General features: G+C 45.4%; 1 protein-coding gene across 1 annotated transcript in view; it reads right to left on the minus strand.

Moving 5' to 3' along the window:
* Positions 1-26,139, minus strand: part of pnpla7b (patatin-like phospholipase domain containing 7b) — a 320,408-nt gene that overhangs the window by 192,546 nt on the left and 101,723 nt on the right. The gene's annotated exons all lie outside the window — the stretch shown is intronic.

Raw genomic sequence — 26,139 nt, forward strand, 5'->3', positions numbered from 1 at the left:
CAAAGACATGTTGATAGGAAATTCATTCAGGAGATGTGGGCACTTCTGACAAAGTTGGCATCTTCTGCCAATCACTAGTCACTCAAGCTAGTGTTGGTGGGTCACTGTACTGAACAGTACCCTTCAACCTGTTCATTAATAGGGTTTGAATGTAGCCATCATATTTCTTTAAGACGCGATGTTGCAGTTCCTGAACTAACAGGCTCTGCAATGACTCCAGTCGTCACACTGATATTTTCCCACAGCATGGAAATTTCTAAACACGACCACAGTAATTGAATCCAGACCCCAGATGTCCTTGGACAACAGATAAATAGCACTATTCTGAATGACATAATTCGGTAGAAAGTCTTGCCATATCCTGCCTGAAGCAATTCAGTCCTATAACCAACTGTATTCTTAGAGTATTCATGGGCAAAGGATGAGGTAGATTGTAGCAAAACAGTCAAGTAAAATGTACAAGGAGCAGGGAAGAAACAAGCTGCAGCGAGTGTATAGCATTCACAAACACCCCAATCACACAACTATGAGGTGCTGCAGGAGTCGTTTTCAGTAATCTTTTCAAGACATGCAAACATAAAAATTCAAATTTAATAAACTTAAAAGAACATCCAGTTTTAAAATGTGGTATAGGTGTGTGGTTTTAGCCCTATTTGTTAGCACATTTGTGCTTTGATGACATGTTTCAGCTAACTAAATAATTCCATCCCCCCTTGTTGTGTACCACTGATGGTAATCCAGAAGGCAAGCTGCTTGCTTTTAGACTTCTCTTATTGTTACACTTACTTCTGTGCACATGAGACAAGACAGCAAGAAAGGAAGGGTGAGAAAGGAGGGAGAGTGTACATGGAACTCCATTACCCTCCTTCCACTTTGCTTTGCCACTCCAAACACTGCTTTCCTTAGCTCAGCATCCGTTGTTTGATTACTCTCCTGTGAGGCAGCTTGGAGTGTTTATATCAACACAAACTGTTGTCTTTCATGCTCTGCATCCAAATCTTCCATTTTTTTAGTTCTCTGTTTTTCAGCTTCTTCACCCCTTGCCTTTTGGGTCCTTTGCGCCTCAGTTTTACCTTCAATCCAACTCTGGAACAGCTTCTTCCCTGCTGCCATCAGACTTTTGAATGGACCTATCAAATATTAAACCGATCTTTCTCTACTATAACACTACATTCACCAACCTTCCCCTGTAAAGACTCGCACTCCAACCATTCTTCACATTCCAATCTGTAATTACCTTGCGATTGTGTCTTTGCTTATATATGCCGTGTTTGTGAACCTACGTCCACTCACCTGATGAAGGAGCAGCACTCTGAAAGCTCATGATTCCAAATAAACCTGTTGGACTGGTGTTGAGACTTCTTACTGTACATTTTCCCTTATGTATTCTATGAACGGTATGCTTTGTCCGTAGAGCGCGCAAGAAACAATGCTTTTCACTGTATCCCAATACACGTGACAATAATAAATTAAATATGAATCATCACAGTCTCCATTTTCCAAACAGCAGTAGCGAAGGGGGAACTATTCAGCTCAAATATCCAATTCTCACTGCAGGAGGAACTTCTTTCACACCATACAGGAGAATGGGATTGCTCCCACGTCCTCTCTCTAGATGCACCAGGAGAAAGCTGATATATCAAGTATCTGAGGTAGAGGAAGGGATCTCACAGACGAGATGAGGGACCAATCTGTTTGCAATGAAGTTGATTAATGGCAACAAAAGAGCAAGTCATTTGACCTACTGAGCTACTCTGCAATTCTGTTTACAACTGCAATTATTAGATAAATTACTTTTGCAAACCCAAGCCACACTTCTTTCTCAATACAACAACTTTCCAAATACATCTACCATTCTGCATCTAGTTGTTTGGCAGTACAGAACTTGAGCATTGCTGATAAAGAGAGATAAGCTGTCTACAGACTCTGCACTATTTATCTTGCATTCATCAGGACAGACTGCAAGAATGCCAGCAGACTATACAGACCGCACCCAATCAGCCCATGCTTGTTAAACTCAAAACAGTGTCCAAAATTATTGAGATTCTGCAATTGGACAACATTTGCTAAATAATCCTCAGCGGGCTAAAAACTAAGATGACAACCAATTCAAGATTATCTGTGAGGATCTTAGTATAGTCCATTTGCGTGTGCTGGAAGCTACATTTATTCATACACAAAACCCCGTTCTTTGTAGACAGAAAGAACATGAACACACATTGTGTCTGTTTCATCTAAACAAAACAAGTGATAGGTATTCGCTGGTTCATTCTTCAGGGCAATGCTTTGACCAGAGTTAAGTTGCCTGGTTTAGATTTCAAACAATGCAATACTGCCATGGCATTAACAAGCTTTTCAACCTTGGTCACTTCTGGGCAAAAACAAAACTGACCACCATGGACATCCACAACATTCAGTTGGCGGATGACTGCTGCACAATGGCTCACTCTGCACAAGATGTGCAAAGAATGCTTGATTGCTTCCTTTAAGAGGTTTGGCCTATCTTTAAACATTGCCAAGACAAAGGTCCTTCACTAACCTTTCCCAGGCCAAATGAGCATCTTCTGTGCGACTGAAGTAGATGGGGTGGTTCTGGAGCATGTGTATATTCTGGTGTATGTTCCATATTGTGACAAGCACCTCTCCCAAGAGATTACCATCGATGAAGAGGTCTAGCACCAAGTTATTTGCACCAACTTCAAGCTGCGCCAAAGTGTCTTTGACAACAGGGACCTTTGGAAGTCAACAAGGGTCCTGGTTTATAAGGCCATTGTGTTGACCACCCTCTTCGACTAACGAAACCAGAACTGTCTATCGACACCATGTTAAGATTCTGGAGAGCTTCCATCAGTGGTTCTTGTGTCGAATTGGGGATCAAACGGAAGGACCACTGGACCAATGTCAGCATGCACCATGATGCTGCAATTAACAGCATTGAAGCCCCCGTTCCTGTGGAACCAACTCCAATGGACAGACCATTGCGTCCCATGCCCAGAAATGGATTCCTTGACAAGTTCTCTTCTCCCTGCTTTTGGTTGGCCAACACTCAAGTGTGGTCAAAGGACAAGGTATAAGGATACACTCAAGGTTGCCCTAAAGCACAGAGGCATTAACACCACTGACTGGGAGAAGAGGACTGTGGACTGCTCGGCATGGCTCCACCTAGTCCATCAAGGCGCAAGCCGCTTTGAGGCTCAGAACAGCAATAGCAGAAGAAGAATGAAACCAACCCAGGGCTGCAAATTTCACTCCCACACATAACATCCCCTACTGTGGAAGAACCTGTGGATCCAGAGTCAGGCTCCTCAGTCAATTGAAGACTCTCAAGACTGACGGACATCACCCGCGATTTCGAGGGATCACCGACAACCAAGCATCCTCGATACTGGACATCAGTGGAGAAATAGAATATCGAACAATCTACGAGTGTTTAGAAGCTTTTGCGCAATTGTATTTAACAAATGACCATTCATACATCAATCGCTTTTCAATTATTTCGGATTAAAATTCTCTCTCTGATGGAAGATTACATGTTTTGGAAGATGCATCTCCTCAGGTGAAATTATAAGCTGCACTGATTTTTATAAAGCTCCTGATGGTGACCACTTAAAAGGATTGTAATGTGCATGAAGATGAAGGAGATAAATGTGCTAACCAGCATACAGATTAGGAAGAGAGTAACAGGTCAAGTATAAAATGGAATCTATTTATTAAATCGTTTAAAGATAAAAGATACTCAACCCTACAAGAGAGAATGAGTGGATTATAAAACATTCATCTGACAAGAAAATAAACCAACATTAAAGAAAATGAGGTTTGTCTAACAGCAAAAGTTTAAATGCAAGATTGAAGACTGTGAATACTATAGAAAGCAACAAATGGACACCCAGAAAATAATGAGAGCAGAGAGGGTGAATGGTAACCTTAGATGTGAGATAAAGTTTTCCACAGGAAAATAATGGTCAAGGAACAGGTGGGCCTATCAAAAACAGACATAAGCATGACAATAACAAAGGATAATGACTTGGTAGATTAAATGAATATCTTCAACAGAGAAGGGGATCACAACATAGAATTCCTACATTGCAGGACGCCATTCAGCCCATCAACTCTGTACCAACTCTCTGACAGAGCATCTTATCCAGGCTCACCCCATCCCCTGCCCCATCCCCGTAACCCCACACATTTATCCTGCTAATCCCCTTAACCTACACATCTTTGGACACTAAGTGGCAATTTAGCATGGCCAATCCACCTAACCTGCACATCTTTGAACTGTGGGAGGAAACCAGAGCATCTGGAGGAAACCATGCAGACGTGGGGAGAATGTGCAAACCCTACAGTCATCCAAGGCCAGAATTGGACCTGGTCCCTGGAGTCATGAGGCAGCAGTGCTAACCACCGTGCCACCAACATCATGTGTAGTCAGTTTAGAAAATGCTACAGGGAAAGAATACAATATTAATACCTACATCGATGGGATTGAAGCTAGACAAACAGCCTGGATAGGTCCCACCTTAGGATATTAAAAGAAATGGACAAAGAAATTCAGGAGATATTGGTTACAGTTTGCCAGATTTGGACCATCTGCAGATAATTCTGAAAGATCAGAAGGAGACAATCCAATGAAATGCAGGCTAATAATTCAAATGGGAAAATGGTTAGAATATACTACAAGAGAAGAGCAAGCACAGAGGAGGGGGAATTAGCAGGATATGAAAAATTCTTCACGATTAACTAAACTAACAGAGGTCTTTGATAAAGTCTCTATGGGAATAGAGGAGGATGAATGAACGCCACACACACTGATTTCAGAAGGCATTTGACAAGGATTTGCATTGGAAATTACCAGTTAAAATTAAGGCTCTTGGAATTGGAGACAATTTCAGCACATTGGAGGGGAGATCTGATTTGATTTATTACCACTTGTATGAGCATTCAGTGAAAAGTATTGTTTCTTGCGCGCTATACAGACAAAGCATACCATGCATAGAGAAGGAAACGAGAGAGTGCAGAATGTAGAGTTACACTCATAGCTAGGGTGTAGAGAAAGATCAACTTATTGCGAGGTAAGTCCATTCAAAAGTCTGACGGCAGCAGGGCAGAAGCTGCTCAAGTCGGTTAGTATGTTTCCTCAGACTTCATATCTTTTCCCCGATGCAAGAAGGTGGAAAAGAGAATGTCCGGGGTGCGTGGCGTCCTTAATTATGCTGGCTGCTTTGCCGAGGCTGGGGGAAGTGTAGACAGAGTCAATGGATGGGAGGCTGGTTTGTGTGATGGATTGGGCTACATTCACGACCTTTTGTAGTTCCTTGCAGTCTTGGGCAGAGCAGGAGCCATACCAAGTTATGATACAACCAGAAAGAATGCTTTCTATGGTGCATCTGTAAAAGTTGGTGAGAGTTGCAGGTGACATGCCAAATTTCCTTAGTCTTCTGAGAAAGTAGAGGCGTTGGTGGGTTTTCTTAACTATAGTTTCGGCATGGGGGGGGTGGAATCAGGACAGGTTGGTAATCTGGATACCTAAAAACTTGAAACTTTTGACCCTTTCTACTTTGTCCCCATTGATGTAGACAGGGGCATGTTCTCCTTTACGCTTCCTGAAGTTGATGACAGTCTTCTTTTTTTTGTTGACATTGAGAGGGAGTTTATTGTTGCTGCACCAGCTCACCAGATTCTCTATTTCATTCCTGTACTCTGTCTCGTAATTGCTTGAAATCTGTCCCACTATGGTGGTGTCGTCAGCAAACTTGAAAATCGAATTGGAGGGAAATTTGGCCACACAGTCATAGGTGTATAAGGAGTATAGTAGGGGGGCTGAGAACACAGCCTTGTGGGGCTGTGTTGAGGATGATCGTGGAGGTGTTGCCTATCCTTACTGATTGTGGTCTGTGAATTAGGAAGTTCACGATCCAGTTGCAAAGGGAGGAGCCGAGCCCCAGGCCAGAGAGGTTGGGGATGAGTTTTGTAGGAATAATGGTGTTGAAGGCTGAGCTGTAGTCAATAAATAGGAGTCTGTAAATAGGTGTCTTTGTTATCTAGGTGTTCCAGGGTTAAGTGCAGGGCCAGGGGAATGGCGCTTGCTGTGGACCTGTTGAGGTGGTAGGTAAATTGTAGTGGATCCAGGTTATCTTGGAGGCTGGAATTGATTTGTGCCATGAATAGCCTTTCAAAGCACTTCATAATGATGGATGTCAGAGCCACCGGACGATAGTCATTAAGGCACGCTGCTCGGTTTTTCTTAGGTACCGGGAGGATGGTCATCTTCTTAAAGCAGATAGGACCTCAGATTGTTATAAAGAGAGGTTGAAGATGTCTGTGAATACCCCTGCCAGCTGATCTGCGCAGGATCGGAGTGTACATCCGAGCCAGTCGCTTTCCGTGGGGTGACCTTCGAGAACGCTGCTCTGACATCTGCAATGGTGACCCCAGATACAGGTTCATTCAGGGCTTCCAGGGTATGCTCTCGCTGACCTCTTGCTCAAAATGGGCGTAGAATGCATTGAGCTCATCAGGGAGGGGTGCGTTGGAGCCGGCGATTTTACATGCCTTCATCTTGTAACCTGTTATGTCTTGCAGACCTTGCCATAGTCGGCAGGGGTCGGTGCGGCTAGCCTGGGACTCCAGCTTGGTCTGGTACTGTCATTTGGCATCTTTGATGGATCTCCTTAGCTTTCTTGTATAGGTCAGTGTCGCCTGACTTGAACGCCTCAGACCTGGACTTCAGCAAGCAGTGGATGTCCCTGTTCATCCATGGTTTCCGGTAGGGGAACACACGGATTTGCTTCTTTGGCACAGTCTTCTGCACACTTACTAATGAAGTCAGTTACTGTAGTGGCAGACTCGTTCAGGCTGGTCGCAGAGTTTTTAAATACTGACCAGTCCACTGACTCCAAGCAGCCCCGTAGGAGATCATCCGATTCCTCAGACCAACATTGCATGACTTTCTTTGATGGATTTTCCCACTTCAGTTTTTGCTTGTAAGCCGGGAGCAGGAGCACAGCCTTGTGGTCTGATTTACCAAAGTGTGGGCGGGCGATAGAGCGGTAGGCATGTTTGATATTTGTGTAGCAGTGGTCTAGACTGTTTGGGCCTCTGGTGGAACAAGAGACGAGATCAGAGAATGATACATCACACGAGGACTCAATTTAGCCTATTGTGCCTGCTCTTTGAAAAAGCTATCATATTAGATCCACTCTTCTCTTTCATGGAGTTGTTTTATTTTCCTTTTCTGGTAGTTGTAGAATTCACTTTTAAAAGTTGTTATTGAATCCATTTCACCACCCTTTCATCCAGTGTATTCCAGATCAGAACAACTCATTGTGCATTTTCCCCTCATGTTGCTCTTTTTACCAATTATATCAAATCTGTGTCCGCTGGTTAGCGACCTTTCCGCCACTGAAAACAGATTCTTCTTATTCATCCAACAAGATTTTGATCACTTCTATCAAATCCCCCCTAAGGAGAGCAATGGCAGTTTCTTTAGTCTCACATCTTTCATCCCTCCGACAACTCCAGAAAGTCTCCTCTGCAGCAGCAGTACCATCATCCATCCTCTACATTACTTCATCAAACAACTCCGTCAAGTTCATCAAATGCAATTTGCCTTTAAAGAAATATCAATGTGGCTTTCATTCGTTGAACCATATTCTCCCCAAGTGCCAAATTATTTTGCCCCCAATCAAGTGAAATTCCGATAAAAGGTCATTGTTGAGCAAATAAATTTTCCCGGTACCTTAGCCAATAATTGTCTGCGCGGTGGCACAGTGGTTAGCACTGTTGCCTCTCAGCACCAGGGAGCCAGGTTCGATTCCCGGCTTGGGTCACTGTCTGTGTGGAGTCTGCACATTCTCCCCATGTCTGCGTGGGTTTCCTCCGGGTGCTCTGGTTTTCTCCCACAGTCCAAAAGACGTGCTGGTTAGGTGCACTGGCCATGCTAAATTCTCCCTCAGTGTACCCGAACAGACACCAGAGCGTGGCAAGTAGAGGATTTTCACAGTAACTTCATTGCAGTGACTAATAAATAAACCTTAAACCTTCAACCAACAACACTTTTAAAATAAAAGTAGGCTATCTGCTCATCGTCACATTGGTGTTTGTGGAACCTTGCTGTGTGCAAATTGGCTGCCACATTTCCCTGCATTACAACAGTGGCTACTCTTCAAATAGTATTTCATTGGCTGCACAATACCGAGACATCCTGAAGACACAAAAGGCACTGAATAAATGTAAGTTCTTTCTTTGATTAGTTGGGCTGAAATGAGTGGCGTTCCTCCAGGATCAATACTGAGATGTAGACAGTGAGAGCGTGCAGGAAATCCTCTGATCTGGGACTCTGAATCCAGCACTACCTCAGCCTGGCTACATGCAGCCACACATGCTACCTCCACTGTGAGGTTATGGAGGTGAAGATCACTGGTGTGTCTGCTCATTAAACACGCAGTTGGTTACATTTAGATGGTCATCCTTTGGAAGCCAATTTCACAAGAAATAGAAACATGAGACGGCCTGTCCTGCCATCATAGAAACCCTACGGTGCAGGAGGCTGCCATTCGGTCCATCGAGTCTGCACCAACAACAATCCCACCCAGGTCCTATCCCCAAAACTCCATATATTTACCCTACTAATCCCTCTAACAGACACATCCCAGGACATTAAGGGGTAATTTAGCATGGCCAATGCACCTAACCCACACATCTTTAGACTGGGAGGAAACCGGAGCACCTGGTGGAAACCCACTTAGACAGGGAGAAAACATGCAAACTCAAAGTGGTGTTCCTCAGGGATCAGTGCTGGGACCTTTGCTGTTTGTAATATATATATATAAATGATTTGGAGGAAAATGTAACTGGATTGATTAGTAAGTTTGCGGACGACACAAAGGTTGGTGGATTTGCGGATAGCGATGAAGACCATCAGAGGATACAGCAGGATATAGATCAGTTGGAGACTTGGGCGGAGAGATGGCAGATGGAGTTTAATCAGGACACATGTGAGGTAATGCATTTTGGAAGGTCTAATGCAGATAGGAAATATACAGTAAATGGCAGAACCCTTGGGAGTACTGATAGGCAAAGGGGTCTGGGTGTACAGGTACACAGGTCACTGAAAGTGGCAATGCAGGTGGAGAAGGTAGTCAAGAAGGCATATGGCATGGTTGCCTTCATCGGCCGGGGTATTGAGTTTAAAAATTGGCAAGTCATGTTGCCGCTTGATAGAACCTTAGTTAGGCTGCACTTGGAATATAGTGTTCAATTCTGGTCGCCACACTACCAGAAGGATGTGGAGGCTTTGGAGAGGGTACAGAAAAGATTTACCAGGATGTTGCCTGGTATGGAGGGCATTAGCTATGAGGAGAGGTTGGAGAAACTTGGTTTGTTCTCACTGGAGCGACAGAGGTGGAGGGGAGACTTGATAGAAGTCTACAAGATTATGAGAGGCATGGACAGAGTGGATAGTCAGAAGCTTTTCCCAGGGTGGAAGAGTCAATTACTAGGGGGCATAGGTTTAAGGTACGAGGGGCAAGTTTTAAGAGAGATGTACGAGGCAGATTTTTTACACGGAGAGTGGTGGGTGCCTGCAACTCGTTGCCAGGGGAGGTAGTGGAAGCGGATATGGTAGTGACTTTTAAGGGGCGTCTTGACAAGTACATGAATGAGATGGGAATAGAGGGATATGGTCCCCGGAAGGGTAGGGGGTTTTAGTTAAGACGGGCAGCATGGTCGGTGCAGGCTTGGAGGGCCGAAGGGCCTGTTCCTGTGCTGTAATTTTCTTTGTTCTTTGTTCCACACAGTCAGTGACCCAAGCCGGGAATCGAACCCAGGTTCCTGGAGCAGTGAACATAAGAACATAAGAAATAGGAGCAGGAGTAGACCATCTAGCCCCTCGAGCCTGCCCCGCCATTCAATAAGATCATGGCTGATCTGACGTGGATCAGTACCACTTACCCGCCTGATCCCCATAACCCTTAATTCCCTTACCGATCAGGAATCCATCCATCCGCGCTTTAAACATATTCAGCGAGGTAGCCTCCACCACCTCAGTGGGCAGAGAATTCCAGAGATTCACCACCCTCTGGGAGAAGAAGTTCCTCCTCAACTCTGTCTTAAACCGACCCCCCTTTATTTTGAGGCTGTGTCCTCTAGTTTTAACTTCCTTACTAAGTGGAAAGAATCTCTCCGCCTCCACCCTATCCAGCCCCCGCATTATCTTATAAGTCTCCATAAGATCCCCCCTCATCCTTCTAAACTCCAACGAGTACAAACCCAATCTCCTCAGCCTCTCCTCATAATCCAAACCCCTCATCTCCGGTATCAACCTGGTGAACCTTCTCTGCACTCCCTCCAATGCCAATATATCCTTCCTCATATAAGGGGACCAATACTGCACACAGTATTCCAGCTGCGGCCTCACCAATGCCCTGTACAGGTGCATCAAGACATCCCTGCTTTTATATTCTATCCCCCTCGCAATATAGGCCAACATCCCATTTGCCTTCTTGATCACCTGTTGTACCTGCAGACTGGGCTTTTGCGTCTCATGCACAAGGACCCCCAGGTCCCTTTGCACGGTAGCATGTTTTAATTTGTTTCCATTGAGATAGTAATCCCATTTGTTATTATTTCCTCCAAAGTGTATAACCTCGCATTTCTCAACGTTATACTCCATTTGCCATATCCTCGCCCACTCACTCAGCAGTGCTAACCACTGTGCCACCAGCTGATCTATGCCAGCCTCAATTCCTTTTCTGTGCTATTTCCCCAGAGCCCACTATCCCTCGATCTATCAAATATTTACAACAGCATGTTTTCCAGCCAAGCTACTGTGGTTGCAAATGACACGTGGTCTCTCACACAGAGGTCTTCAATGATAGATCCTATTATTCGCAGCAGCACCTTGCATCTTCTCCTGGTCCTCGACACCGCTCCTCGCAGTTTACACCCATGTCGATACCTTTTTGTCTGCATGGTGATATCCACTCCCACTGTGATTTATTTGCTCCTAAACTTACTGAGCCTATAAGGCTACCACATCTTATTTCTCCAGTTGGATTTGTGATAATTCCTCAGATATTGGTTCCTCTTATGTCAGTTCTCAGTTTTTTCTCAACATCCGCTGAACCATCTTCATCCTAACAGGAAATTAATGCAAAATTGCAAAGACAAAAGAAAAAGCCAAATTGTCAGTCTGGATAATCCCTGTGCTGTATAATCATGGCACCCTCCCCACTCTGAGCATCAACTCAGCCCAATGAGTGGTGTTCCTGTCATAGTCATTTCCAATCAAAAGATTCCTTCACATATTAATGTAATTGACTGAACAGGCACTGAAATAATTTCATATTTAATAAATTAAAACAATCTCAAAAATGAAAGAAATGCAGTAAACGTGCGCTAGATTTTTCTAACCTGGGTCTTCCAATCCGTAAAGTTTCCAACACCAAATAATTAAATTCCCAACTTACCATGTGTTTACTTAACAAGTTGACTGTGTGATCTTAAAGGAGGCCATCCACCTTAGCAGCAGCACATTACACTGCCTAATACTCTTGTGGATATATGGAATGAGCTGCCGGAGAAAGTGGTTGAGGCAGGTAGAATAGCAACATTTAAAAAGCATTTGGATAAGTACATGGGTGGGAAAGGATTAGAGGGATTATGGGCCAAAAGCAGGCAATTGGGACTAGCTGGGAGGGCACCATGGCCAGCATGAACCGGTTGGGCCGAAGGGCCTGTTTCCATGCACTATTGCTCTCTGACTCTGAGTTACACATCATCATCTTGCTGGGAAAAGCATTGTAAGAAGTCTCACAACACCAGGTTAAAGTCCAACAGGTTTATTTGGCAGCACTAGCTTTCGGAGCCCCAAGCCCCTTCTTCAGGTGAGTGAGGACTCATGTTCACAAACAGGGCATATAAAGACACAAACTCAATTTACAAGATAATGGGTGGAATGCGAGTCTTTACGGGTAATCAAGTCTTAAAGGTACAGACAATGCGAATGGAGAGAGGGTTAAGCACAGGTTAAAGAGATGTGTATTGTCTCCGGCCAGGAGAGAGAGAGAGATTTTGCAGGCCCGGGCAAGTCGTGGGGGTTACAGATAGTGTGACATAAACCCATGATCCCGGTTGAGGCCGTCCGCATGTGTGTGGAACTTGGCTATCAGTCTCTGCTCAGCGATTCTGCATTGTCGCGTGTTGTGAAGGCCGCCTTGGAGAACGCTTACCCGAAGATCAGAGGCTGAATGCCCGTGACTGCTGAAGTGTTCCCCGATTGGAAGGGAACACCCCTGCTTGGTGATTGTTGAGCGGTGTTCATTCATCCGTTGTCGTAGCGTCTGCATGGTCTCACCAGTGTACCATGCCTTGGGATATCCTTTCCTGCAGCGTATCAGGTAGACAATGTTGGCCGAGTTGCAAGAGTATGTACAGTGTACCTGGTGGATGGTGCTCTCACGCGAGATGATGGCTTCCGTGTCGATGATCCAGCACGTCTTGCAGAGGTTGCTGTGGCAGGGTTGTGTGATGTCGTGGTCACTGTTCTCCTGAAGGCTGGGTAGTTTGCTGCGGACAATGGTCTGTTTGAGGTTGTTTGAAGGCAAGAAGTGGGGGTGTGGGAATGGCCTTGGCAAGATGTTCGTCTTCATCGATGACATGTTGAAGGCTCCGGAGAAGATGTCATAGTTTCTCCACTCCGGGGAAGTACTGGACGACGAAGGGTACTCTGTCCACTGTGTCCCGTGTTTGTCTTCTGAGGTGGTCGGTGCGGTTGTTCGCTGTGGCACGTCGGAACTGTCGATCGATGAGTCGAATGTCATATCCTGTTCTTATGAGGGCATCTTTCAGCGTCTGGAGGTGTCTGTTACGATCCTCCTCACCTGAGCAGATCCTGTGTATACGGAGGGCTTGTCCGTAGGGGATGGCTTCTTTAACGTGTTTAGGGTGGAAGCTGGAGAAGTGGAGCATCGTAAGGTTATCCGTGGGCTTGCGGTACAGTGAGGTGCTGAGGTGACCGTCCTTAATGGAGATGCGTGTGTCCAAGAATGCAACCAATTCCGGAGAGTGGTCCATGGTGAGTCTGATGGTGGGATGGAACTTGTTGATGTCATCATATAGTTGTTTCAGTGATTGTTCACCATGAGTCCAAAAGGAAGAAAATGTCATCGACGTATCTAGTGTATAGCATCGGTTGAAGGTCCTGTGCGGTGAAGAAGTCTTGTTCGAACCTGTGCATAAAGATGTTGGCATATTGAGGTGCGAATTTGGTCTCCATGGCTGTTGTGTGTCTGGATGAAGAACTGGTTGTTGAAGGTGAAGACGTTGTGGTCCAGGATGAAGTGGATGAGTTGTAGAATTGCATCTGGAGATTGGCAATTGTCAGCATTGAGTACTGTGCAGTGCATTTCTCCACTCAGCCTCGATGGAAAGTTTCCACCTGCAGTGCTGATTTTGATGAACTGATTAGCTTGATTGTAGTGGAGATCACCAGATAACACGGGTGAGTGGCTACAAAGTTAGATTTCATAGCAGTGATGCTTTGAAGGGCATTGGGTGCTGAAGGAACTTTGAAAACTAGTAGTTATTCCATGGCAATGCTTGTCCGGACTACTCTCCGGACAAGTTCCATCCCACCATCAGACTCACCATGGACTACTCTTCGGATGACAACTGAACAACCAGGAACACTACAGACAGTTACCCACAGATCCGACCAAAGAACACACCCGTCAACTCAACCGACTGATCAAGACCTTTGATCTGGACCTTCAGAACACCCTCCTTGCTCTCATCCCACGTACCCAGCAATGCCGTCGTCGTGGGGGATGCTGGTGTAGAGTGCCGAGACATCCATTGTAACGAGGAATGCTCCTAGTTCAACTGCTCCATGTGTGCTGAGTTTCTGTAGGAAGTCCATAGTGTCACGACAGAAGCTGGGGGTTCTTTGTACAATGGGTTTCAGGATGCCCTCGACGTAGCCGGAGAGGTTCTTGCACAGGGTCCCATTGCCTGATACGATGGGACGGCCTTGTGTATCTTCGGGAGGCAGTAGAGATCTCCAACGCGGGGAGTACGTGGGATGAGAGCAAGGAGGGTGTTCTGAAGGTCCGGATCAAAGGTCTTGATCAGTCGGTTGAGTTGACGGGTGTGTTCTTTGTTCGGATCTGTGGGTAACTGTCTGTAGTGTTCAGTTGTCATCCGAAGAGTAGTCCATGGTGAGTCTGATGGTGGGATGGAACTTGTCCGGAGAGTAGTCCGGACAAGCATTGCCATGGAATAACTACTAGTTTTCAAAGTTCCTTCAGCACCCAATGCCCTTCAAAGCATCACTGCTATGAAATCTAACTTTGTAGCCACTCACCCGTGTTATCTGGTGATCTCCACTACAATCAAGCTAATCAGTTCATCAAAATCAGCACTGCAGGTGGAAACTTTCCATCGAGGCTGAGTGGAGAAATGCACTGCACGGTGTTGTTCTCAGTTACACGGGATGATTATCAGGCTGTGCTACATCAGGCATGTTCAACAAGGGCAACACATGCAGCCACTGCAATTAGCTTCAATGCTCTTGGGCTAATGAAGGTTAAACTAGTTTCCTGTGGCTGATTGTCCTTTTAGTTAACCTTCATAGAATCCCTATAGTGCAGAAGGAGGCCTTTCGACCACAATCCCACCCAGGCCCTATCCCCGCAACCCCACGTATTTACCCTGTTAATCCCCTGACACTAAGGGGCAATTTAGCATGGCCAATCAACCTAATCTGCATATCTTTGGAGTGTGGGAGGAAACCCACGCAGACACTGGGAGAAGATGCAAACTCCGCCACAAACAGTGGCTCAGGCTGGGAATCGAACCCAGGTCCCTGGCGCTGTGAGGCAGCAATGCTAACCACTATGCCGCCGTGTGTTGGTACAACACGAGTGGAGTCAGTTCTGACGTATTCTGTGGTTGCTTAGACCACCAGGACCCATCCTCTAAGCTCAGATGGGGAATGGTGCACCAACCAGATATTGGGTGGCTTATTTGCTTCTCCCCTTCATCTGAACAGAATGACTCTTGATGGGTTTGTGTTTGACAGACATCAGCTGCCCTCGACTGCATTGTCCAAGTGGCCATTCTTCATGCACGAGCGGCTGATCTCATTGGCAGGAATCTTTCCTTCAGAGGAGGCATTACACCTGACCCAGGATCCACACACAGCACTGGACCCCAGCTTCGATGGGGTCTAAGATAACTAACCCAGTGATGCTGAAGCCCATTGCAGTAACCCTCACTCCCAGCTTGGATAAGATCAGCTCACACAGCATCAGGCAAGGATAGAATCATAGAATCCCTACAGCGCAGAAGGCAGTCATTCGGCCCATCGGGTCTGCACCAACCACAATCCCACCCCAGGTCCTATCCCCACAACCCCATTTATCCTGCTAATTTCTCTAACTTACACATCTTAGGACACTAAGGGGAAATTTAGCATGGCCAATCCACCTAACCTGCACATCTTTGGACAGAACCTGGAATTTACTTCTCTATCTGACCACACCAAACGTATACTCCAAAGCTCTGGAACCTCCCTATCATTTCCATCGCAGAGATGATCAAATTACACATTAACAGCTTATCGGAAGATAATCATCAATTTCTGATTTTTAACACTATATTTTTAAAATCGCGTCAAATGTATCAAACTAAAAATTACATTGAGAGTAAACAGGTGAGCCAGTGTGAAAATGATCAGAGCAGTAAACATCCTTAGAGGTGATCTTTGGTTGCTAGGTGATGACAGCATCAATGATCCCTTAGCAATTACTCTATCAACTGCTGACGAAGACTGGATCTAAAAATACCAGCTCACCCGTAACCAAGCTCAGGAGAGCAGGCAGCTTATTGTTCCGTGGTTAAATGCCACAGGTTGTTGTGAAAGGTAAGCTGATTTTATCAGTGCAGAAATGTTTTAGTCGAGTACCTTTATGCAAACTCACTCCATTCTGGCTTTCAGCAATAATAAGGTGCCTGCACACAAGGCAGCAAGTAAATCTGCCCCTCTCTGTAACATCTCCCTCGCAAAATTCAAAATCAGGATGAATCATTTGGACCAAATTTTGATGAAAGGTCACTGATAAAAGTGTTAACTCTTTACCTCTCTTCACTGATGATAGAAGTGTTAACCCCGCATCTCCCTTCACAGTTGCTGTCTGACCTGAAGAATGTTTTCCGACACCTTCTCTGTTTCAGTGTCTATTTATAGGTAGGGTAGCATAATGGTTATGTTACTGGACCATGAACTGGAGGCCTCAGCTAAAGATCCAGAGACATGGGTTCAAATCCCACTGCAGCAGCTGGGAAAATTTAAATTTACTTAACAATATCTGGAATAAAATTCCATCGTCAGTAATGGTGACCATGAAATGCATTGTCTTAAAAATCTAACTGCTAATGTTCTATAGGATAGGAAATCCGCTGTCATCAGTTTAGTCCAAATGTAACTCCAGATTGACACTTAATTGCTCTCTGAAGTAGCCCAGCAAGGTCACTCAGTTATATCAAACCTCTACAAAGCCACAATCAGTCAGAATAAAACAAAGAGGACTACCATCAACCACCAAAGTAACAGACCAAAGGTAGCCCAGTAAACCAATAATATCTGGGGGTGCTTGTGTCAAAATTGAGAGAGCTGTCCCATATAGGAGGTATGCAACAGCCTGACAGTCATACCCACCAAATCATACCGTTACAATGTCCCAAACACCACCATCACCATTCCTGGATACATCCTGTCCCAACAACAGCACAAACCCAGCAGGAAGAGAGGCACAGGGAGCACTCAATAACTCCTCGAAGTTTGAACATCATATCAAACATGGGCAAGGAGACCGCCTGCTGATTACCACCTACTGCTCTGCCTCAACTATCGAATCAGTGCTTCTCCATGTCAAATAGCACTGGGAAGAAGCAATGAGGGTGGGAAGGACATAGAATGTATTCTGGGTGGGGACTTCTTTGCCACTTCTGACTGAGCCAGCCAAGTCTGAAAGGACAGACTGGGGATGTGACAGGTGGTGAGGGAACCAACAAGAGGGAAAAACGTGTGTAACTTTGTCCACATCAATCTACCTGTTTCAGATGCAGCTTCTCGAGATCCCCACCATCACAAACGCTTTTTGGCTAATTCCATTTTCTCCATGTAATATCAAGAAACAGCTTAACATGTTAGATACAACAAAGTCTGCAGCGTTAAAAGCTTGTGCTCCAGAACTCGTTGTCCGCCACCACCCCCCCCCCGCCCCCCCATGCCAACTTGTTCCAGTGCAGCAACAATCCAACAAAGTGGAGAATTGGTCCTGTCCTGTCCATAGAAAGCACTGTGTACCATCTATAAGACACACTGCAGCCCAGGCTTCTTCAACAGCATCTTCCAAACCTGTGATCTCTACCACTCCCATCTAGAAGGACAAGGGCAGCAGACACACAGGACCACTGCCATCTGGAAATATCACTCCAAGGCGCTCACCATCCTGACTTGGGAATATATCATCATCCCTTCATCATCCTGGAACTTTTTCCCGATCAACACGGAGTGTACCTACACCACACAGACTACGTTAGCTCAAGGAAGTGGTTCACCACCACCTTCTCAAGAGGAAATAAATGTTGACCTTGCCAGTGATGCCCACATCCTATGACAAATAATAAAAAAATTCTCCTGATGTGGTACAAGTTTATTTTTACCCAAACCCGATATTAATGATGCATACAGATATTGTGTAAAACAGCAAAATTTATCCTTCCATAAAAATGTTAATCTATGTAAATTGTCTGACTGCTCCTGCTGTAGAATTATACATCACTATGGTTAGATATTATTTCTGGACCAAGAGAAAATGTATCAATGATTGCTGTGAATTGATAATAACACCCTGTCATCTCTGGAGCCTGGGTTCAAACCAAGACTGATAGGTTAATGTTCTCAGGGTCTAAAGTGAGCTAATTTATAGAATCATATAATCCCTACAGTGCAGAAAGAGGCCATTCAGCCTATTGAGCCTGCACTGACAACAAGCCCACCCAGGCTCTATCCCCATAACCCCACATATTTACCCTGCCAATCCCCCTAACACTAAGGATCAATTTAGAATGGACAATCCACCTAATCTGTACATCTTTGGACTGTGGGAGAAAACCGGAGGAAACCCACGCAGACACGGGGAGAACATGCAAACTCCACACAGTCACCCAAGGCCAGAATTAAACCCGGGTTCCTGGCGCTGTGAGGCAGCAGTGCTAACCACTGTGTCGCCCATTTAGACAGAACACCAAATGAAAGTTTTGCTCAGTCTCAAATGGAAAGGCACACTGTTACAATTGTTGACGTTGCCATCTTGTTGTGAGACTGTGCTGTCCCTGACTAGTGAGTGCTTGTTGAAGCAGTGTAAAAGGTGCTTTATCCTCCACCTAAGCTCTGCTGCATCTGATCAGGGAGTACTCAAGTTGTGCAGCGGGACAGAGTGGGAATAAATACTTTCTTTACCTTCCTCTAGGACTCTGCTTGCCAGTCAATCAGCTTTAGAGAAAAGTCCGATTATCTATAATGGAACTCTTGGGGAAAGGCAGTTCATTAATCTTCAGCAGTTCAATTTTACCATTCATTCTTTAACACAAGGTGACTTTATCAGCACCAGCTGCCTGCTAATGAACTGAGAGAAAGATAAGCCTCTGCTGAAGCGGAGGAAATGATCACCCTCCTGGACAGATAAAGTGTACAAAAGGACCTTCCACTGACTGCACATGGGTAATACAGAACTACAGCAAATACGAGCCAATCCTCAAAATGTGTTCATTTCACATGTGTATGTATGCATATATAAATGCAAGTTATTTTGTTAATTCCATAATAAGCAGGTGACTCTCTGTATCTTCTGGTACAATTCTGATGAAAGATCATTGGTCTGGAATGTTAATCCCTGTTTCTCTCTCCACAGAGGCTGCCAGCTTTCTATGTACCTGCTAAGTTGGAGCAACTGTTTAAGGAATGGTGATTACTATAATGGGGAAACTGACAAGAGGGACTTAGAGAGCTGGATCCATGGTGTATATACAGTCAGTCACACTGTATGGCTGGGAACAGTTACTGAGCCAAACATTGAAGACAGTCAGATTGATTTCAGCAGAGATACAGTCAGCAACATAGGGTGCCAGTTATTTATGGCGTGATCAATTTATTTTTATCCCAAGTTTCTATTCATTTTTCATCTCTTGAAGGGGTCAACCCCCTTACTGCAGTGCCAGGCACCTTCTCATACCTCACCCAAGTGAACGTTCTTTACGTGATGAGGCTAAACACCAAATATCAGCAGGCTATTGAACCTTTTTTTAAAAAAAGATTTCTTTATTAGTCACAAGTAAGGCTTACATTAACACTGCAATGAAGTTACTGTGAAATTCCCCTAGTCGCCACACTCTAGCAACTGTTCGGGTCAATGCACCTAACCAGCACGTCTTTCAGACTGTGGGAGGAAACCGGAGCACCCGGAGGAAACCCACGCAGACACGGAGAGAATGTGCAGACTCCACACAGACAGTGGCCCAAGCCGGGAATTGAACCCGGTCCCTGGTGCTATGAGGCAGCAGTGCTAACCACTGTGCTACCCATTTGGGATACTTGGGAGGTTTCACAGGCCAGCATGACCCGATCCTCAACCAGCACCTGCCCACATGCATCTTTCTGAGGAGGTCACAGGACAGAGGGAAGGAGCAGCAAACCAAATGTCATTCCTGCCCTTCCCAGAGGCACTCTGCGCAATGGTAGCCTTGTTATTTATTCTAGGTAAACCCGGCGCATTGAACAAATCAGACATGAAAAGTTACTGGCATCACCACTCTCTCTGGATTTCTTCCCTACTGGTGGGAGCTGGACACAGAAACCGGACTGCACTGATTCCCATTATTTTCCCACACGATTGTCGGATTAGAGGTGATGTACAATTATAATTAAATATTTCAGCACAGAGGGAGAGTAACTCATGCTCTTCAACATATGACCAATCGGTAACCAAGCTGTGAAGTTAGTTCATTACCTGTGAATTTTTCCTATTCTATTTATGTGCTTATAATTTTCAAAACGTTAATGTTTGAACGAATTTGCTGCATTTCCACTGCTTTGATCCACAAAGCCACATCCCCCTCTTGTGGATGCAAGACTTGACACAGCACACAGTCATAAAAACATTAGAGAAGTTATTTTTATGGAGAAATGCTCGTGTGATGTAATGTAACACAGACATACCAATAGTTTATGTTTGACTTCCAGGAGACTGGGCAATTTAGAAACAAGAGGGGGAAAAAAAGCTGGACTGTGAAGAGTTTCATAAGAAAACCAGCTATTTTGACTTACCAGTCAGTTCTATGCAAGCTATTAAACTTGTGAAAGAAACACCAGAGGAGTAAAGATTAATACCCAAATACCATCAGTTCCTGGAATTGGCGGACACTGAATCAGTCACTGGCTCCTTTAAAACATTAAGCACACAAAGGAATTGAAGGGAAAGTTAAGAAGTGATGGCAGGAAGTATATGTTTTACACACAGGCTGGGCGGGTTTGACAGGGAGGTGGTGGAAGCACTGACTTAAAAATTTGTTACGGTAATGTAAAAATGACCAGACCGGAGGAGATAAATGAACTGAATCCAGCTGGTGAGTTGGGTTTCTTTCTGAGATGCCCTCTTTAACTAGATCCCTGCAACCTATCCAAGACATCTGCTGTGGAAACTTACACATTCTCTATTCAGCAATTAAAATAACCTACACTCCAAAAGGTGCACAATGCAGGTAATGCAGAAGATCCAAAGCACAAGAAGACCAGGAGTGGTCTCTGCAGTGTATCTGGCCAATTTATATATCTGCTCGGATGAGGAGGATCGCAACAGACACCTCCAGACGCTGAAAGATGCCCTCATAAGAACAGGATATGGCGCTAGACTCATTGATCAACAGTTCCAACACGCCACAGCGAAAAACCGCACCGACCTCCTCAGAAGACAAACACGGGACACAGTGGACAGAGTACCCTTCGTTGTCCAGTACTTCCCCGGAGCGGAGAAGCTACGGCATCTCCTCCGGAGCCTTCAACATGTCATTGCTGAAGACGAACATCTCGCCAAGGCCATCCCCACACCCCCACTTCTTGCCTTCAAACAACCGCACAACCTCAAACAGACCATTGTCCGCAGCAAACTACCCAGCCTTCAGGAGAACAGTGACCAAGACACCACACAACCCTGCCACAGCAACCTCTGCAAGACGTGCCGGATCATCGACACAGATGCCATCATCTCACGTGAGAACACCATCCACCAGGTACACGGTACATACTCTTGCAACTCGGCCAACGTTGTCTACCTGATACGCTGCAAGAAAGGATGTCCCGAGGCATGGTACATTGGGGAAACTATGCAGACGCTGCGACAACGGATGAATGAACACCGCTCGACAATCACCAGGCAAGACTGTTCTCTTCCTGTTGGGGAGCACTTCAGCGGTCACGGGCATTCGGCCTCTGATATTCGGGTAAGCGTTCTCCAAGGCGACCTTCGCGACACACGACAGCGCAGAGTCGCTGAGCAGAAACTGATAGCCAAGTTCCGCACACACAAGGACGGCCTCAACCGGGATATTGGGTTTATGTCACACTATTTGTAACTCCCACAGTTGCGTGGACCTGCAGAGTTTCACTGGCTGTCTTGTCTGGAGACAATACACATCTTTTTAGCCTGTCTTGATGCTCTCTCCACTCCCATTGTTTTGTTTCTTAAAGACTGGATTAGTTGTAAGTATTCGCATTCCAACCATTATTCATGTAAATTGAGTCTGTGTCTTTATAAGTTCTGTTTGTGAACAGAATTCCCACTCACCTGAAGAAGGGGCTCAGAGCCTCGAAAGCTTGTGTGGCTTTTGCTACCAAATAAACCTGTTGGACTTTAACCTGGTGTTGTTAAACTTCTTACTGTGTTTACCCCAGTCCAACGCCGGCATCTCCACATCAATTTATATTTCTCAGCCAAGTCACTAACATAGACTCTCCACTGGCTTATCTCATTCTGATTGGGAGGATCCAGTTGAATGACACATTTCCCTCCACTTCAACAGCACCCTGTGACTGCACCCCAGTAAAGACACAAGGGAAATAAAGCGGGGTGAAATAGAGGCAGAAAAAGTGGGGGAAAATCAACAAAGATAACATCTGCTCTCAGAATCACTCATTTAGAGGAGATGGTTTAGGTTAGAATTAAGTTGATATCCTTACTTAGAATGCTGTACACATTTATTTCATATGAACAGGCTCTGTGGGAACCTCAACTCCGAGAGAGGGAGAGACGACAGTTAAAAAAACTGTCCAATCACTGGGCTGTAAATGAATAGAATATGGAGCCAGCTCTGGGCTATTGATAGTGACAGGCCTTTACTCTAACACAATCATCCATAAAATGGATCTATACAGAGCAACATGAAAAAAAGTCCTGCAATTTTTAAAAAATTACTTTAGAATTAATAAAACCATCAATTCAGAACCCATTGGTGGGGATGTGTGATGTATGTGCCTCATGTGTCATTCTAATCACTGCTCTTGGGGCCGGGAAAGGGGGAGCCAGCGGGGCCGGGAAAGGGGGAGCCAGCGGGGCCGGGAAAGGGGGAGCCAGCGGGGCCGGGAAAGGGGGAGCCAGTGGGGCCGGGAAAGGGGGAGGCAGGTGTGTGAGGTGTCTGGCCATCCCAGAAAGAGGCAGTGCTTTGCCAACTCTCCAGATGACAGACAAGAGCCTTGGTGCCCAAACAAGATTCCACCCCATCTCTGTGTGTGGCCTTTGTCTGTGTTCCTTCATCCTCTGACACGTTTCTCCTTGGTGACGAGGCTAATTTCTGAATGTTGGTCTGAACATGTGATGCTTCCATCTGCAGCACTGCACTGTCTGTCTGTGGGTATGATCTTTCTTTTTTTGTCAAGAAATATGTGCCAGTTTATATTGGCGGATGATCTGTTGAGTTTACTGGTGTGATCCGAAAGGTAATTAGTTGGATGCATCGTGACTATGTGTGCCTGTAGTTTTAATATTTTGATTCATATCTCTGCACCAACTAAGTGTTCCCAAGTGAGCAGTCCCACTTTTCACTACAGTTATAAAAAACATGGTGCAGTGAGGTGGAAGAGTGATTTATGCTTCTAAGTTTTATAACAGGATATGTGGAATATAGTTTTGTAACGTGATATGTGGAATATATTTATGGGATAGCGATGTACCCAGGGAGCTGGAGGTTTTGTTGCTGATGTGATGATTCTGTTATGGGGTAATTGGTAAACTAACAGCAGATAAAGGATTCAAATTGAGAGGACGATACCTCGTGTGGGGTGGGTACGGGTGAGGGCAAATCTGGAAAAAGGAGAGAGAGAAGAGGACTGCTGAAGAAAGATAAAGACTGGGGTTGAGCTTGGAGGTTTGCCAAACCTCCAGGATTGTCCTCGAGCCTCCAGGAATTGCAGATAAATCCCCTGGCCACAGTTACAAGCAACCAGGAGAAAAATCGAAGAGGCATTTAAACAAGATGGACTTTTTCATTTTCTTTATGGACAGGGCAATTGGAAGCCTCCAGGATTATGTTCAGACTGAGTTCGAAGGCCCGGGTCCCGGCGGCAGGCAAGCTGGCCCGGGTCCTGGCGGCAAGCAAGCTGGCCCGGGTCCCGGCGGCAAGCAAGCTGGTCCGGGTCCCGGCGGCAAGCAAGCTGGCCCGGGTCCCGGCGGCAGGCAAGCTGGCCCGGGTCCCGGCGGCAAGCAAGCTGGCCCGGGCCCCAGCAGGCAGAAGCTAAAAGGCACCGTGAACTGCAGGAAATACTAAGGTAGCTTTGGACAGTGGAGGTCCGTGGTTGCCTAGGAAAGATGAAGCTTTGCATTGAGGCAAGCTGCACACACGTAAAAACAGGGAGTTGAGCAAGAACAACAGGGAAGAACCAACATGGTGAATTTGGCTAATGGATACCATTAACTTTAGAATCAACATTCCGACAGTGCAGGAAGAGGCCATTCGGCCCATTGAGCCTGCACCAATAACAATCCCACCCAGGTCCTATTCCTGTAACCCCACGTATTTACCCTGCTAATCCCCTGACACTAAGGGGCAATTTATCATAGCCAATCAACCTAACCCGCACATCTTGGGTTGGAAAATCAGGGGAGAAACAGGATTCGCAAATTATTTGAGATTGAGCTGAGCTGGAATAGTTATTTTGGTAGCAGCTATTTAAAGGAAGACGTGTATTGTTCTAGCATTTTCCACAGCTCAGGATGTCCCAAAACTGTTTGCCATCGATGAATTGCTCGAAGTATAGTCACTGTTGTAAGTTAGGAAATGTATTTAGCCAGGAGAGAAATATAACTAACATAAAACCACCCAGGGGTAAGTGTAAATGATATCTACGCACAAAAGAAAAGCAATTAAGGAACTTTATCTACCTTTCATAAAATCATAAACTAAATGCAGGAAAGAAGAAAGTGATGTATGGAACCCATCACAGCTGGTGGGAGGACTGACTAGCAGCCAGTAAAGTAATAGAAGCAGGCATTATGCTTGGGCAATTATTGTTAGAAAAATATTCATGAATCTTAACAAGACTTGGGCATGAGAAAGAAGAGATCTTTGAGTTTTAATGTACAAACTATATTTATTTGCACCAGCAGAAGGGGTTTGTGAAAGTGACTGCACACAATGCTGAGGTGTAGCAAGTTGCAATTCATTCAGAGCTACAATGTCCGTCTCTCAACACAAACGTGGCCAAGTGGCCAAGAAATCTGGGGGGGAAAAGAGGGAAGTGTGGGGATCATCAGCGTGCACACAAAAGCTGACCCTGCAGGGGAATGATATGTAGATATTGTAGACGGGTGAAGCAAGGAGGCGATGGCCTAGTGGTATTATCACCAGACTATTAACCCAGAAACTCAGCTAATGTTCCGGGAACCCGGGTTCAAATCCCACCGCCACAGCAAATGGTGAAATTTGAATTCAATAAAATAAAAATCTGCGATTAAGAATCTACTGATGACCATGAAACCATTGTCAATTGTCAGAAAAACTCATCTGGTTCACCAATGTTCCTTAGGGAAGGAAATCTGCCGTCCTTACCTGGTCTGACCTACATGTGACTCCAGAGCCACAACAATGTGGTTGACTCTCAGCTGCCCTCGGGCAACAAATGCTGGCCAGCCAGCGACGCCCATTTCCCACGAATAAATTTAAAAAAGTGGATCAGGAAGAGAAACCATTGCTGGAGATGTACTGACTGCGTTTGGATAGATGAGAACATGCATACACAAGAGAGAAGTCCCCAGAATCTCAAAGATGGAAGAAAATGATTGATGGAGGATGGCGTGGTCAACTGTATCACAGGCTAAAGGAAAGTAGAGCAGGGTTAATGCATCAATAACAAAGATGTCATTCATGACTTTGATGTGGAGTTGCCGGCTTTGGACTGGGGTAGGCACAGTAAGTAGTCTCACAACACCAGGTTAAAGTCCAACGGGTTTATTTGGCAGCACGAGTTTTCAGAGCGTTGCTCCCTCATCAGGTGAGTGAAGAGTTCAGTTCACTCTGGTGACTGTTCATTTTTGGTCATGATTCACAATCTGGGTGATGGTTCCCCGATAGGTGTTCTCTTCCTGTCGGGGAACACTTCAGCCTCTGATTTTTGGGTAAGCGTTCTCCAAGGCGGCCTTCCCGACACACGACAACTGGGCAGAAATTGATTGCCAAGTTCCGCACACATGAGGACGGCCTCAACCGGGATCTTGGGTTCATGTCACACTGTCTAACCCCCACGGCTTGCCTGGGCTTGCAAAATCTCACTAACTGTCCTGGCTGGAGACAATTCACACCTCTTTAACCTGTGCTTAACCCTCTCTCCACTCACATTTTCTGCACCTGTAAAGACTTGATTACCTGTTAAGACTTGGATTCCAACCATTATCTTGTAATTGAGTTTGTGTCTATATAGACGAGAGACGAGAGATGAAATCGCTGGGCCTCTGACGCAAATCTTTGTCTCGTCACTGGACACAGGTGAGGTCCCAGAGGATTGGAGGATAGCTAATGTGGTCCCGTTATTTA

The sequence above is a fragment of the Mustelus asterias genome, chromosome 13 (genome assembly GCF_964213995.1).
Source record: "Mustelus asterias chromosome 13, sMusAst1.hap1.1, whole genome shotgun sequence".
In the NCBI taxonomy this organism is placed as follows: domain Eukaryota; kingdom Metazoa; phylum Chordata; class Chondrichthyes; order Carcharhiniformes; family Triakidae; genus Mustelus; species Mustelus asterias.